Source organism: Macrobrachium rosenbergii, chromosome 59 (genome assembly GCF_040412425.1).
Source record: "Macrobrachium rosenbergii isolate ZJJX-2024 chromosome 59, ASM4041242v1, whole genome shotgun sequence".
In the NCBI taxonomy this organism is placed as follows: Eukaryota; Metazoa; Arthropoda; class Malacostraca; order Decapoda; family Palaemonidae; genus Macrobrachium; species Macrobrachium rosenbergii.
In genome coordinates this window covers 37028052-37041543 of record NC_089799.1, presented here as the reverse complement: position 1 = coordinate 37041543, position 13492 = coordinate 37028052, and positions in this window count along the sequence as shown.

The window sequence follows — 13492 nt, the reverse complement described above, 5'->3', positions numbered from 1 at the left end:
AAACCCCACTAGCGCTATATTTCAAAACTTTATTTTTTAATGTGACAACCAATATTTCATCAACATTTTTGGGATCTGGGGTGAAATCAAATTAGGAGAACGAAAAAAAACTAGGAAAGGCCTGACAGTAGCACATGACAATTACCCATAAAGGCAATTAATTATTTCCCTTTTATAATTATATTAATTATAATTGCCAGGGCTTCGTCATTTATCTTTGCCGAGTTATCAGGAAAACAGGAACGTGCAGCTCCGGAAAGCCTTCTGCTGCTTCGATTAACGTAATTCATAATGACGGGAATTAACAAGAACTAAGAAATCAGAATTTCATTGAGACTGAGAGGTGTTTGAATCTTGTCAAGCTGTAAACAAGTTATTCTGGTACATGTTTCACTTTCGTATATAAAATAAATCATCAACAGGAAAACCCCTCCTCTGAAACTTACTGAAACCTTCCATATTTGAATCTAACAGTTTACGCATTCTTAATCGCCAAACAGACTGGGCGCCTCTCACAAAATTTTATGTGAATGTTAGTTATTGTAACACAGTAATTTATATTTGACTTTAGAATGCGAATCACATTCCGAGATGGATGGATGGATGGATTTATGATATTTAGGGTGAAAGTCCAGGCCCTGGGGCCAAATAGGCCATTCAGCTCCGTAATGAAGAGTAAATAAATCATATTAAGGTAAATGATTAATGAATTAGTGAAGAAAATTATTAATAAATAAAATGTAGCGATGTGACCAATAAATAAAATAAAGATATTAAATTTAATGAATGATGTGATTATATATATATATATATATATATATATATATATATATATATATATATATATATATATATATATATATATATATATATATATATATATATATTAAAAACTAGTCATTAAAAATCTGATATACATATAAAAAAAATAAAATGTCACTAAAAATTTGTATACACTTTAAAAGGGATGATAGCAGAAATATCTGCTTCATCTTCCCGGTTAGTAAGTACTTTGCGCTAAGGCGATTAAATTTAAGACAGTGCACCAGCACGTGCTCAACGGATAGCTGACCACCGCAGTGAACACAAACTGGGGCACTGGCTCCCTGTAAAATCCAGCTATGTTGTATCAAAAGCAATCACGGCTAGCAAGACAGAATGGAATTATTTACTCAATAAAATTATACTATGTAAAAGTCTCCCATGAACAGGAAGAATTTGGAGAAACACCATCGTGGGGAAATTGCAAAACTCCGCCAAGGATGACAAATTGATCCAAACCACAACCATGACCTCCCTGGAAGAGAGGAAAATGTCTGAATTTATTTCTGCCGCGTTTTTATGCGCAAAGGAATTACACGACATGGACACTCCATTATAAATCACTTGGGCCACTCTTGAACTGAGCAATGGTTTAGGGTACCTAGTACATACTTAACTGGCCAGAATATAGTCCCGCAAATGGAAATGTCGTATGGTGAAAATAAACCGTTTGTGAAAAACAGTTCCATCAGCGGTGGTCAATTTCCATCTGTCAGTACGACCTTTACCTTGATCTCACAGTCCACAATGGATTCAATAACGAACAGAGGGATCAACAGACTGGTCAACTGCTATAACCAAGTGGAAAACTGGGTGCACACACACATATGTGTGTATATATATATACAGTATATAGACATAATCAACACACAATCACGTGTGGACCAGAAATAAATTTCTGACTCACATCAGGATCGAACCCAGGTCTTTCAATTGAAAGGCAAGGGCGCTGCCCACTAGACCATACAAGTCTAAAAGAAGTTGGAACCTGAGAGCAACTGCACTCAAGGAACTACCTGGGCAAGCTAACTGCTTGCATACCAGCGCGTTTTCCCCAACTTCCCGACTCAGCAATGACCCAACTGACAGCATTTCATTCGAATTATCCCTTCTGACTGAATAAGATAGAATTCATTATCCCTTCTGACTGAATAAGATAGAAATCATTATCCCTTCTGACTGAATAAGATAGAAATAATCAACACACAATCACGTGTGGAACAGAAATAAATTTCTGACTCACATCAGGATCGAACCCAGGTCTTTCAATTGAAAGGCAAGGGCGCTGCCTACTAGGCCATACAAGTCTAAAAGAAGTTGGAACCTGAGAGCAACTGCACCCAAGGAACTACCTGGGGATACCGATAGCAATAATGAAACATATGATGACATTATAACAGAAACAGAATTCAAGAAAACATTTGCTAGCTCCAATGAGAGCTGTGTCTTTGAAGGCTTTCAGTAATTTTCTTTTCTTCTTTGTAATATAAGTAATTCTCTATTTATTGATATTTCATTCACTAACGTTTTTTTTTTTAATAAATGTGCTGCATGACTTAAATTTTTTGAATTATCACATCATTTTTACCAAAAGAAAAAATATGTGAATCTAAGTGACGAGAAATCAGCTGATAAAATACAAATGGCGGCTAATGTGTGTTTACATTCGGGAAATGTAGGCTACACTTATAGCCTAGAACAGCCACAAATATAGAAAAAACATAACAATAATAAAAGATTCTCAGATAAGTTAAACAACATTTACATTTATTGTCTTCATTATAAAAAAAAATAGTTTGTCGACTTCTGTGGAAAGAAATGCTACTTTGCTGACCTCTGTTGTCAGGAAGTCCAAAGCCTATAATAAAAGATTCCCAGATAAGTAAAAGAACATTTATATTTATTGTCTTTATTCTAAAAACAAAAAAAAAATAGTTTATCTTCTGTGGAAGGAAATGCTACTTTGTTGACTTCCGTTGTCGGGAAATCCAAAGCCTAAGCTTAGCCTAGTCCCAAAATCTTGCACTTCTCCAAAACTATACCTCATGTAATGTTCGACCCCAAAATGTTAGGCCATAAAATTGGTCTTTACATATCCAACATTACATGAGTATATACGGCATATGTTTCTGTTCGTACGTATCAATGTAGTGTTTTGTGGCATTCCACACATTCCAGGCTCAGCAAGGGAGTGCCTGAACGAAAGTCACCTTAGATACAGCCGTATTTGTGACGCGTGGCCTGAATTTTTATCTCGAATGTTCTAGAAGCTCTGTCTGGGTAGAACCCGAATATGGGTGTGTCGTGAAGAAGGGGTTTGTATGTTTGTGCGCCATGAGGAATGACTTTCAAAGTGAGTGCCTGCAGCTTCTGTAAAATGGCATACACTCGTTTTGGAGGAGCCAAGTGAGAAGGACTCTGAGGGCTCTGGGCCCCAATTTTCCCTGCTGGAAGGGTGTGTGTTAAAGACAAATAGTAACTTGACATTTCAGTGACTTATCATTTCCTTTAACATCTCTTTCTATGTGGTGTAATGGTGTAATTGAACTGAGTTGGTTTCCATACTAATGGGAGATGATTTTTCTCTTTACAGATATTTAATGGATAGTCATGCACATGCATCCCCATGCATAGGCATGTGTAGACACATACAAGTGAACATGGCCACTATGGAAAATGGTCGCTCAAGTGAACTTAGAACGGAGACAGAATAGTGATTGGGGTTGAGATGGGGAGAATCAAATTGGGACTATCCCACAAATAAATAACACAATAGTAATGCACGCATTTAACAATGTCACAGACCCAAGTGGAATGCAACCAGTATTATTTTCAAAAGTAACAATGTAAACACCAGACGATTAGTCGAAGTCGCCGCCATCAACTTAGGAGAGTCCTTCAAAGGTAACAAGTCGTTTGTTAGCGGGACCCATTTGTTAAGTTTGACATACTCAAGTTGTTTGTTGGAGATTTTAACTTTAGGACAGGCTCTGTTTTTCCCTCACCTGATGCTGCCTCTGCCTCTCCTGTCCCTTCCCAGGCACCGGATAGCACGCGGGAGTCTTTACCAGTTGCACCTACGACGATTCCTGATGAGATATTTCTTGCATCATCACACCAGCCCGTACAGAGCTCCAGCAGGATAGCAGCCAGAAATAACAAGGAAAGGAAATGGCCTAGTTTGACTAGCTGACTACTTTCTTCATCACCAGGTCCGTTGGAGTTCTGACTGCCGGGGGCAGCCATTCTTGGCGTCTTTAGTTTACCTCAGTGCATTTTATGTTAAATTTACTCATTTGAACTGAAGACGAACCCAGGGAAGGGTTCAAAAGCTTTTATATAGTTTTATAAAGTTTTGCAACTGTTACCATCAGATATGTCATTGTGGACCTTAAAGAACTAATCTATTCATTCCAGGACAAACTTTCCCTCAACCCAGCAAACCACGGCAAAGTTATTAGCAATTGTGACTCGACAAGCAAAACAACAGTAAATCAATTATATGCCTGATAACATAAAGTTGACAGCATCTTTAACTGAAATAGTTTCAGCAAAACAAAAAGAGAGTTTACTGGGTACCAAGAGAATGATGAATCCTATGCACAAGATAGCTGAATCGTTTCAGCGAAATACAAAAGAATAATCATTCGGACATTATAATTTCCCTTTAATACCAATAACCGACTTCCTGGTTCATTATACGAAATAAAATGGCAATTGACATAACCTCTAATGTGACATTCATTCCATAATCACATTTTAATACCAGTATTTTTGCAGGAAATTGTATGACAACAAAATATATTTTTCATTCAATCAACTCCAAAATTTGTACAGAGTTCTGGATCCACGGTGTTGATCCAATTTGAATGAAAAGGATTCGATGTTATATGGGTTAGTATTTGGCAGCTCTGGTAGGATCACAAATGCTAAACAAATATACAAAAATGGAGAATTCTGGTATTCCAATACACTATTACACTGACGCGCGCTAGCCCACGCAGAAGCTAACTGGTAAAATAAAATAAAACGGGGAAGAGAGAGAGAGAGAGAGAGAGAGAGAGAGAGAGAGAGAGAGAGAGAGAGATTAGATTATTACACAGAATGGGACAACGTCATCCCAGTAACCAAGAAGACTGAGCTAATTAACAGGATTAAAATCAGAGATAAAAAGTGGTCAACATGGATGTACGGACCATGACGATACGTGGACGATAGCTGAGGGCGGCTGTGGAATGTAACTTAATTAGGCGAATTCCCTCTCTGAAACATGTAACATCCTTGAAGAGATACGGGGAGACAGCACCATATGGGCCTTGATGGTATCATGAGAGCATTCGTCCAGAACGGGAAAAAGTTATCAGCTTACTAAAGCAGTAAGGTATTAAACGAGCATTGGTTTTCTGCTAGCCGGTTTGTGACAGGCCTTCTAGTCCACTTTATATGTTCCTAATTTAGTAACACTTTATCAAACACCCCACCCCACCCTCCTCTCTCTCTCTCTCTCTCTCTCTCTCTCTCTCTCAAGTTGTACAGCAAATATAAATCGAAGCATTTTCCTCGGGAAAAGAAATCAGTCGCATTAACTGGCAAATGCAGAATATCGGAGCACAAGCTAAACCCACTTTGAAGTGACGGAGGGTCATTCACTCCCCCGCCCCAAAGCCGAAATTTCTCATGAATCGTTGCTTAAGAGGAAAATTCTATGACCTGCACCTTGATTCATCCTTTACAGTCACTCCCTCCACTCACTCGCCTTAATAATTCCTTGCCGACCCTTAATCTACCCGCCTACATGCTCCGTGTTCTACACTTCACTCGTCATGTCGCAAGAACAATATATTCAATTTAGACTGGGGGCTATATGCACACAATGCAGATAATGGAGAAAAAATTACCGCAAAAGGTATTACAATAGTGACAGCTGCGGCGAAAAAATGAACATTTGCAACCTACATACTCACACGGAATCATTGATAGTAACTGATTTAACAGCTATTAACACCTAGCAATCAAACAGAAAACTAAGATGGTATATTGTAGTTTTCTGTTTGATCGCTAGGTGTTAACAGCTGTTAAATCTGTTACTATCAATAATTCCGTGTGAGTATGTAGGTTGTGACAAAGATCAAGACTTACAAAAACAGTAATACCGGTACAAGTGCAGAGAAAGGCACACTCAACGGACACCATCAACAAAGAGAGATGTAAACTAATGTTGTTAAACATTATCATAAGACCTGGTACGGTGCAATGTTTGTGAACTCCATTGATGGGTGGAGCCAGAAACACAAAGAACTGCAGAATAAAAAATAGAATAATCCTCGACTTCCCAACAAAATTCGACATATCAATTCAAATAACTGCCTCTCCCTTTTTGTACTGATAGAAAAAGGACTTTAGATTGAAAAACACCCCTTTAATAGATGACTAAAATTCCTTGAGAGAGAGAGAGAGAGAGAGAGAGAGAGAGAGAGAGAGAGAGAGAGAGAGAGAGAGAGAGAGAGAGAGAAAAAAAATTTGTTAATGTTCAGTAAAGTACTTGCTGAATACTTCAAATTATACGTCCGAAATGTCTGTACCTGAATGAGTACAGACGAGCAAGGTCCATGCAATGCAACCTCACCTTTCGTGTAAATGGCATATATTAATGACAACTCACTCCCCCACCCCCGAAAAAGCTATCACGCAAGATGACCAACAACAACGACGATATTATTACTGTTATTGATAATAAAATAATTTTTATAAAAAAATGATTTTGTCATAGTCTCTTGCAATTCTATAATTACCAATCGATTTTAATTCTTTGATTGCCAAATGATAAAATCTTGCTTGCCCTTTCTTGACTAATGTAGGGAGGGAATCTGGAAACAAGTTGAAAACTGTAAGAAAATTCTTCTGAAGTTACGTAATATTCAGGCCAAAACTTCAAAGACAGCTTAGCCATTTTTGAATATAACAATATGTTTAAACACGATCAAACAAATTCAAGTGTTACGACAAACTACACGAATCATGAAATCACCCATAATCTCATTCAATCTAAGGAGCCAGTCACCGGCACGGCCGTCACGTGTAACGAAGCAACACAGAATTCGTCAAATGGGTTATGATGATATCACGCGTAAGGGCCCAGGTACTCAATGTCAACATGAAAGTCACGGAGAACTCAGATTCTTACTAATTTGACCGGTGCGAAAGGAGCCGCCAAGCTGTCATGAGGGGAAAAAAAAAGGACAAACCAGTACCATCTCTCACTATTTTCGGCCATGGGTACAAAGGCAATTTGATCTAATTGTCCTCAAACTAAGCCTTCCCCCTGGTGTTGAATTTATGGTTCAACATCATTATTTTTCTTTAAACTACCACAACATTTACGATAGGGTATGCAAGTATGTTTGTATTCATACTTTTATTCTTAAGACATCTGTGCATAAACGCAAATGCATCACATAGGCCTACACAAATAAGAGTACTTAAATACATGCAATACATAGTAATAACGGGTGGTAATTTCAGTACCCTCGTAGGCAGCCATATCTAAGTGGTCTCCAGAATACAAAGAGTTGGACAGGCTTTACTGCTCCGTCTAGGACACTGTTCGTTCGCCTCCATTCCGTTTTCCCTCCTCGGAACTTCAGTTCTCAGAAGGATCAGGCCCTATCCATTCGAGCTCATTATTTCAGCATTTTTTCTCTTCATCCCAGCCGATCCTACAAAGTACACCCAACCTACACCAACAGTTTTCAACTATTTTAACCTCACTAGAGACTCCATACTTAAAAGATTGCTCACTATTCGTTAACATTTTCTATCCCTTTAATTTACCATGTCAGGTGTTAACCTAGATAGGTTGGGATTTCCGAAATGATCTGTATAGGTCTAGAGGTCTACGAAAGAAATTAATCACATTATGTTTTCAAAGTGCATCAATATCATCCCATGGTTCAATAGTATTTCAGTCCACGTGAGAAGCATGGTGCTATTATGAAATCATTTATAGTAATTCATTAAACTTCTTAACCAAAAATCTAAGAAATATGTACACACAAAACACTTGCCTTTATGGAAGGAGTGCGACTGCTGAAACGCGTATCAGGGCAAAAAAAGGCTTAGGTCTTGGGTAAGCTGCTCGGAGGATTTGTGTGCGTAGTATATTGTATATAGGAACAAGGTCACGTGGGAGAGAGAGAGAGAGAGAGAGAGAGAGAGAGAGAGAGAGAGAGAGAGAGAGAGAGAGAGGTGTGTTCCAACTGAGGGACCCAATATTTCGTAAGCATGGATGTGCCTAAATAGGGACATTCTTTAGTCCGTGTAGATTTGGGGGACGACACACTTCACTGAGCATTTTGTGTATGAGTGTGGAGACACTGGTGATAAGAAGGTTTGCCTTACGGGGGTTCATCCTTGATTCAGTAGCTGAAGGATGAACACAGAAACTTGGATATATATACATTAAATAACATAAAATTTTCTTAAAGCTTTCCTTCTGGGGTATTAGGTTTCTAGATGAAAAACGTAACCAGAAAACTGAGGATGCCCTGACACTAGGAATTCCTTGACAGGGAATCTAAAAGTTTGCTTAAAATGAAAAGTCTTGGTAATCACGACCAGTATTCGGACATTTTATTTATTGGGAAAACATTATTTATTAAATCTCAATGGCGAGAACGGGATTATTTTGGCAATTATGCACTATTTGCTCTCAACAGGTATATGCACGCAAGAGACGAAATCTACTCTTGCTTACTGTTCTGAAAATTAAGTTATTAATCCAAGACACTTTTCACTAACCTACCCTCCTTTGTGCTCTTCACCTGACCACACCATTTAAAATAAACGGAGACGTAACTCTTCAGCTATGCTAAGCGTTTTAAATACGGTTCATATTTTTAAAAGCCCACCATAATCATTTCCCTCCCACGTCTTCCCTATTAGTATTCTTTTCAACTGAGCATGTGGGAAGTTGAACGAAAAGACTGATTCATACATCAGTCCAGGTTGTCGATAAGTCAAAGAAATGTTATGGTCCCGTTTTCTTTCATATAACATGAGATGTGCACCGCTGCTTGCCTTCTTTTCAAGGAGGTATCAGTGAAAAAATATGCCAGAATGGATTTTAATTAGTCCTCGTAAGCATTTGCGACCACTGTTCAGGTGTGGGAACAAGTCATTATATAAAGTACACAGTTTATAACAAAATCGTGTTTTGTCTGCACGTTGGGTCACTAAAACCCAAAATTAAAGGCATTTGTCTGTCGGATGGAAATTTCTGTCATCGGCCTTTAATGGGTTGCTATTCATTACTGTACCTTCTAGGGTTCCATTTAACCTTAAAAAATTTACACCCGCTCACATTTACTCTAAATCTCTTCTATTGCAAATCCCTTCAGCCTCCTTAACTTGCTATCTGCAGTTTCTCTGCAATGTCTAAAACAGTACAGTGTAATCTGCAAACATCAACCACTCAACACTCCAATCACGACTCTCTCTCTTATCACAATCCTTTTCAACCGCAACTAACTTATTTTCCCTGACTTCCAGGAACATTTAATCATGATATAAACTACCATAAGTACGAAATAATGGCCCTTGCAGAATGCACACAAACATACACACCCAATACAAACATGCACACACATTTATAAAATATGTATGTATGTATGTGTGTATATATATATATATATATATATATATATATATATATATATATATATATATATATATATATATATATATATATACATATTAGACTTATCCTTAATACTACTGAACACAATTAATACCCTGATCTACTGAATAACTCAACTCATAAAGAAAAACCTCAATTTTTTCAACATTCATGGAACTATTAGCATCACAAAATATCAAATTCGTTCGCAAATCAAGAACTGCAGCTCAATCAACATCCTGGACAGGATACAACCTTATTTCTATTTCTCTCATCACTTTCAAGCATTTGTTATTCTCGTTTACTTGTTATCCTCGCTACTTGAGTAATCCTCCTACTCCTCCTCCCCCTCCTCATCATCATCATCCTCGGCGTTGGCGTTATCCTCCTTCTCATCGTAGCCAATTCTGTGTCATTCCTTCCCCTTATGATCTAAAGTGGTCGGGAGGGTCGCCATAAGGAAACGCCAGTTATCTGCTGTTCGTGATGACGGTGAAGGTGGTGATGGTGATGAGATGATGGTGGCTGTCGTGATGAAGCCGATGGAGGCTGTCACTCTCGAAGTTTGGGGGGAAATGGAAGCTTCACCCAGACTTTTGCATTACCCAAGGGCTTAGGAGATGGGACCGCGTGGGAATCTGGGGTATTGGATGACGTCCGTGAGCTGCGAATAGTTTGCTGCCAGGCTCTCGAAGAAGCTGAAAGACAGGGACACGAGAGGATATGCAATCAGAAAATACTGCTTAAGAAATCTATTAACATGTTAATACAAAAGGGTATAGATACGACGATACAGATGGCTGAATACACACAAACATATATACATACATACACACAAATATATATATATATATATATATATATATATATATATATATATATATATATATATATATATATATTTACATACATAAAACACACACATATATATATGTTTGTGTATAGACATAACAGTTAAGGCGTTTTAAATGCTGAATATCAGCTTCTTCGTAGGCCTACACTAAAGGATCATCAGTGGTGTGTCAAAACGCCCACAAGCATTGCACCGTATGCCGCTGTATCCTCATGCACTCCTGCATTTTTTGAATATTCAACTCTTCCTATTCTTATCTCATTTACTCCCATTATCCACTACCTTCCAAGTCTTCTTCTCCCTCCTAACGCCTCTAGATTAAACGTTTCACCATTCCATTATCATCCATTCTCTCCACATGAAAAAACCATTTCAAAATGCAAAGATCCATCTTTTCAAGTATGCTAACCCTTTTACCTATTTTATGCTATTCATCTCCACATGTTTCACCCTTCCCATTCTTTCGTTATATATACTGTCAAATACTTCATCCCAACGGCCTCTACCTATTTTCTCTAGTTCACTAGCATTCAACATCCAAACTTCAATTCGATCGAGCAGAGTTGGCTTAATAATTTCTATATTCTTTATTTGTTCCTAAATGGGCCTGCATAGACAACTGCAAGCCCCTTCTCATCTTTGGTAGACACCCTGCTACCTCCTTCATTCGGTCTATTTTGTGCCTCACCTGTTTCTGTCAACCCTCTACCACCCTTTTATATCTACTCCCAAATACCTACAAGAATCAATCTCTTCAATTCTTTCACCACCCATTTCAACATTCATTGCTCCATCGTCTTGATTTCCATTTAGCCTCACAACCTTAGTTTAATTCACAGCTACTGTTGAATTTTGTAACCTTAGTTTAATTCACAGCTACTGTTGAATTTTGTATCTTGTAAATATGTTCAAAACTTAAATGGCTTCTTAGTTCCTCTTCAGTACCCCCATTCACAACTGTACCATTATCATTACTTGTTAAGCTGCAAACGTAGTTGGAGAAGCAGGACATAAGAGTCAAAAGTGCCCTAACAGGGAAAGCAGCCAAGTAGGGGAAAAAAATAAAAGAAGTAATGATAATATTATATAAGTAAAATAACAAACAATTCCAAGTATGATACAGCAGACTAATGAAAAATTAGTCATTTTAGCCAGTTCAAAGAAAAGCAAAACAATTGAACTCGATTAAACTATGTGACTACGAACGCCATTAGATGTTAGTCAACTAGTAGGAAAGTTATGGAAAACGGTGTTGGTCGTACTGCAACTCACAAAAGTAAAGGCACTGTTAAACTTAACTTGTATATTTAGTACTATGTAGCATAGGTACAGTCTGGGAAGATTTAAGTACAAAGGATAATGATAATTGCAAAAAAAAAAATTGATAAAACAAGCACAAATGGTTAATTGAACGAAAGTAACAGAGGTTAATGTTACGATCTGAAACAGGAAATTTATTAGAACTTAAGTTTTTGTCCAATAATTTAACCCTTTGTGAGCGGGCGTCGTCAAATGACGACTACTTATAGCTTTAAGGTGAATTCCTGGTATCGTCCTCTGACGATCAACATTTCGCGCCATACAGTTTGAACGAATTTTGCAGGAAAAGTGTTCAGATCACTTCCAAAGGCAATAAATGACTCATGGCAACTCTTACTGCAGGAAAAGTGTTCAGATCACTTCCAAAGGCAATAAATGACTCATGGCAACTCTTACGGCAACTAATTTATAATAGCAAATCGGTACAGGAGAGAGAGAGAGCGCCGAGATGTCGAGGGGAATGTGGACCACTATTCCCATCCAAGGATGTCATAAATATTTTACAATAAATATACTCAGAATTTGTTACTGATTTTAGTTCTTATCTGCTATGATATTGTGTGAGCTGCAATTAATATTTTACAAAATCAAATAAAAAAATTATTAGAAAAAGCATTTATAACTTGGTAAAATTAGCAATTTTTTACTACTGTCTTGGTAAAGAGGCCCCACACAGGGTTGGAAATATTTCCTTTCAACTTCCCATAGAAAGTACAGAAATTTTTTTAAATTTATTTTCTTATACCATGTGCATATGTACACCTTCCTCTTTCCATTATTGTGCTTTTTTTTTTTTAAAATAGGCCACCCTTAAATTTAGCCCGGTCTAGGGGTGTGCTTAATATATATCTTAGGGAGGACTGTGAGGGTTAAACGAAGTTTGCTGCTCTGGGTCAAACCGGAAAACAGTGTTCAGGACATGACAAATTAAAAGAGTAAAAACATTTCTTAGGATAGATGCATTTACTATAATCTTGAAACATTTTCTCAATATAGCAAAATTTTGTGCACCTGGAGAGAGATCAGATGTGTTTCATCAAAGCGAATTCGCAGTTAAGTATAACACAAAATTCTTGAAAAGCTGCCTATCGTTATAAAGAACACGGTCAATTTAATGATCTTGCTGGGGCGGTGTACTAATTCTAATTACATTAGTCAAGTGACTGGACCGATTAAATAGCATCACATAATTTACATATAATAATAAGCTTGTTTTAAGGTATCATCTGCAAATAGCAAATACTTCATACTCGATTCCTGACATACTTTCTTAACCTAAAACCGTGCAACTGTGCCCAGTTTCCTTTCTCTGATCTCAAACATTTATATATATTTATTTATATATATATATATATATATGAATATAAATAAATATAAATATTGACAGTTATTTTTACTACCTGAAGCACAAAGTCAATTTAATAATCTGGCAGCGACACTGCACACTTATCTTATTGTGTGCTACACACCCAAAAGCGAGAAAAGTGAACACAAAACATAAAATACTTTAAATTCCAAAGCAGACACGTCACTTCTTTAACAAAAGCAAGACCAAGAATAAAGAGAAGGTACTATTGCGATCTAAAGTATTGGATCAGTTCCTATAATGTTTTAGACAATAGGCATATGGAAGTATTCAGCAAGCGGTGTCTGGCAACTATTCACCTGGCCACGCAGGCGCATGAAGTGCTATGGTGACAAACTAATGCCTTGGTCACAAATTTGCAATTCAAGGACGCGCATGTCATAATGGCTGGTTTTGGCGACCATCGCCATCATTCGCGTGCCTGCGGCTGTCTGAAAAAAAAAAAATTGTCAGCTGA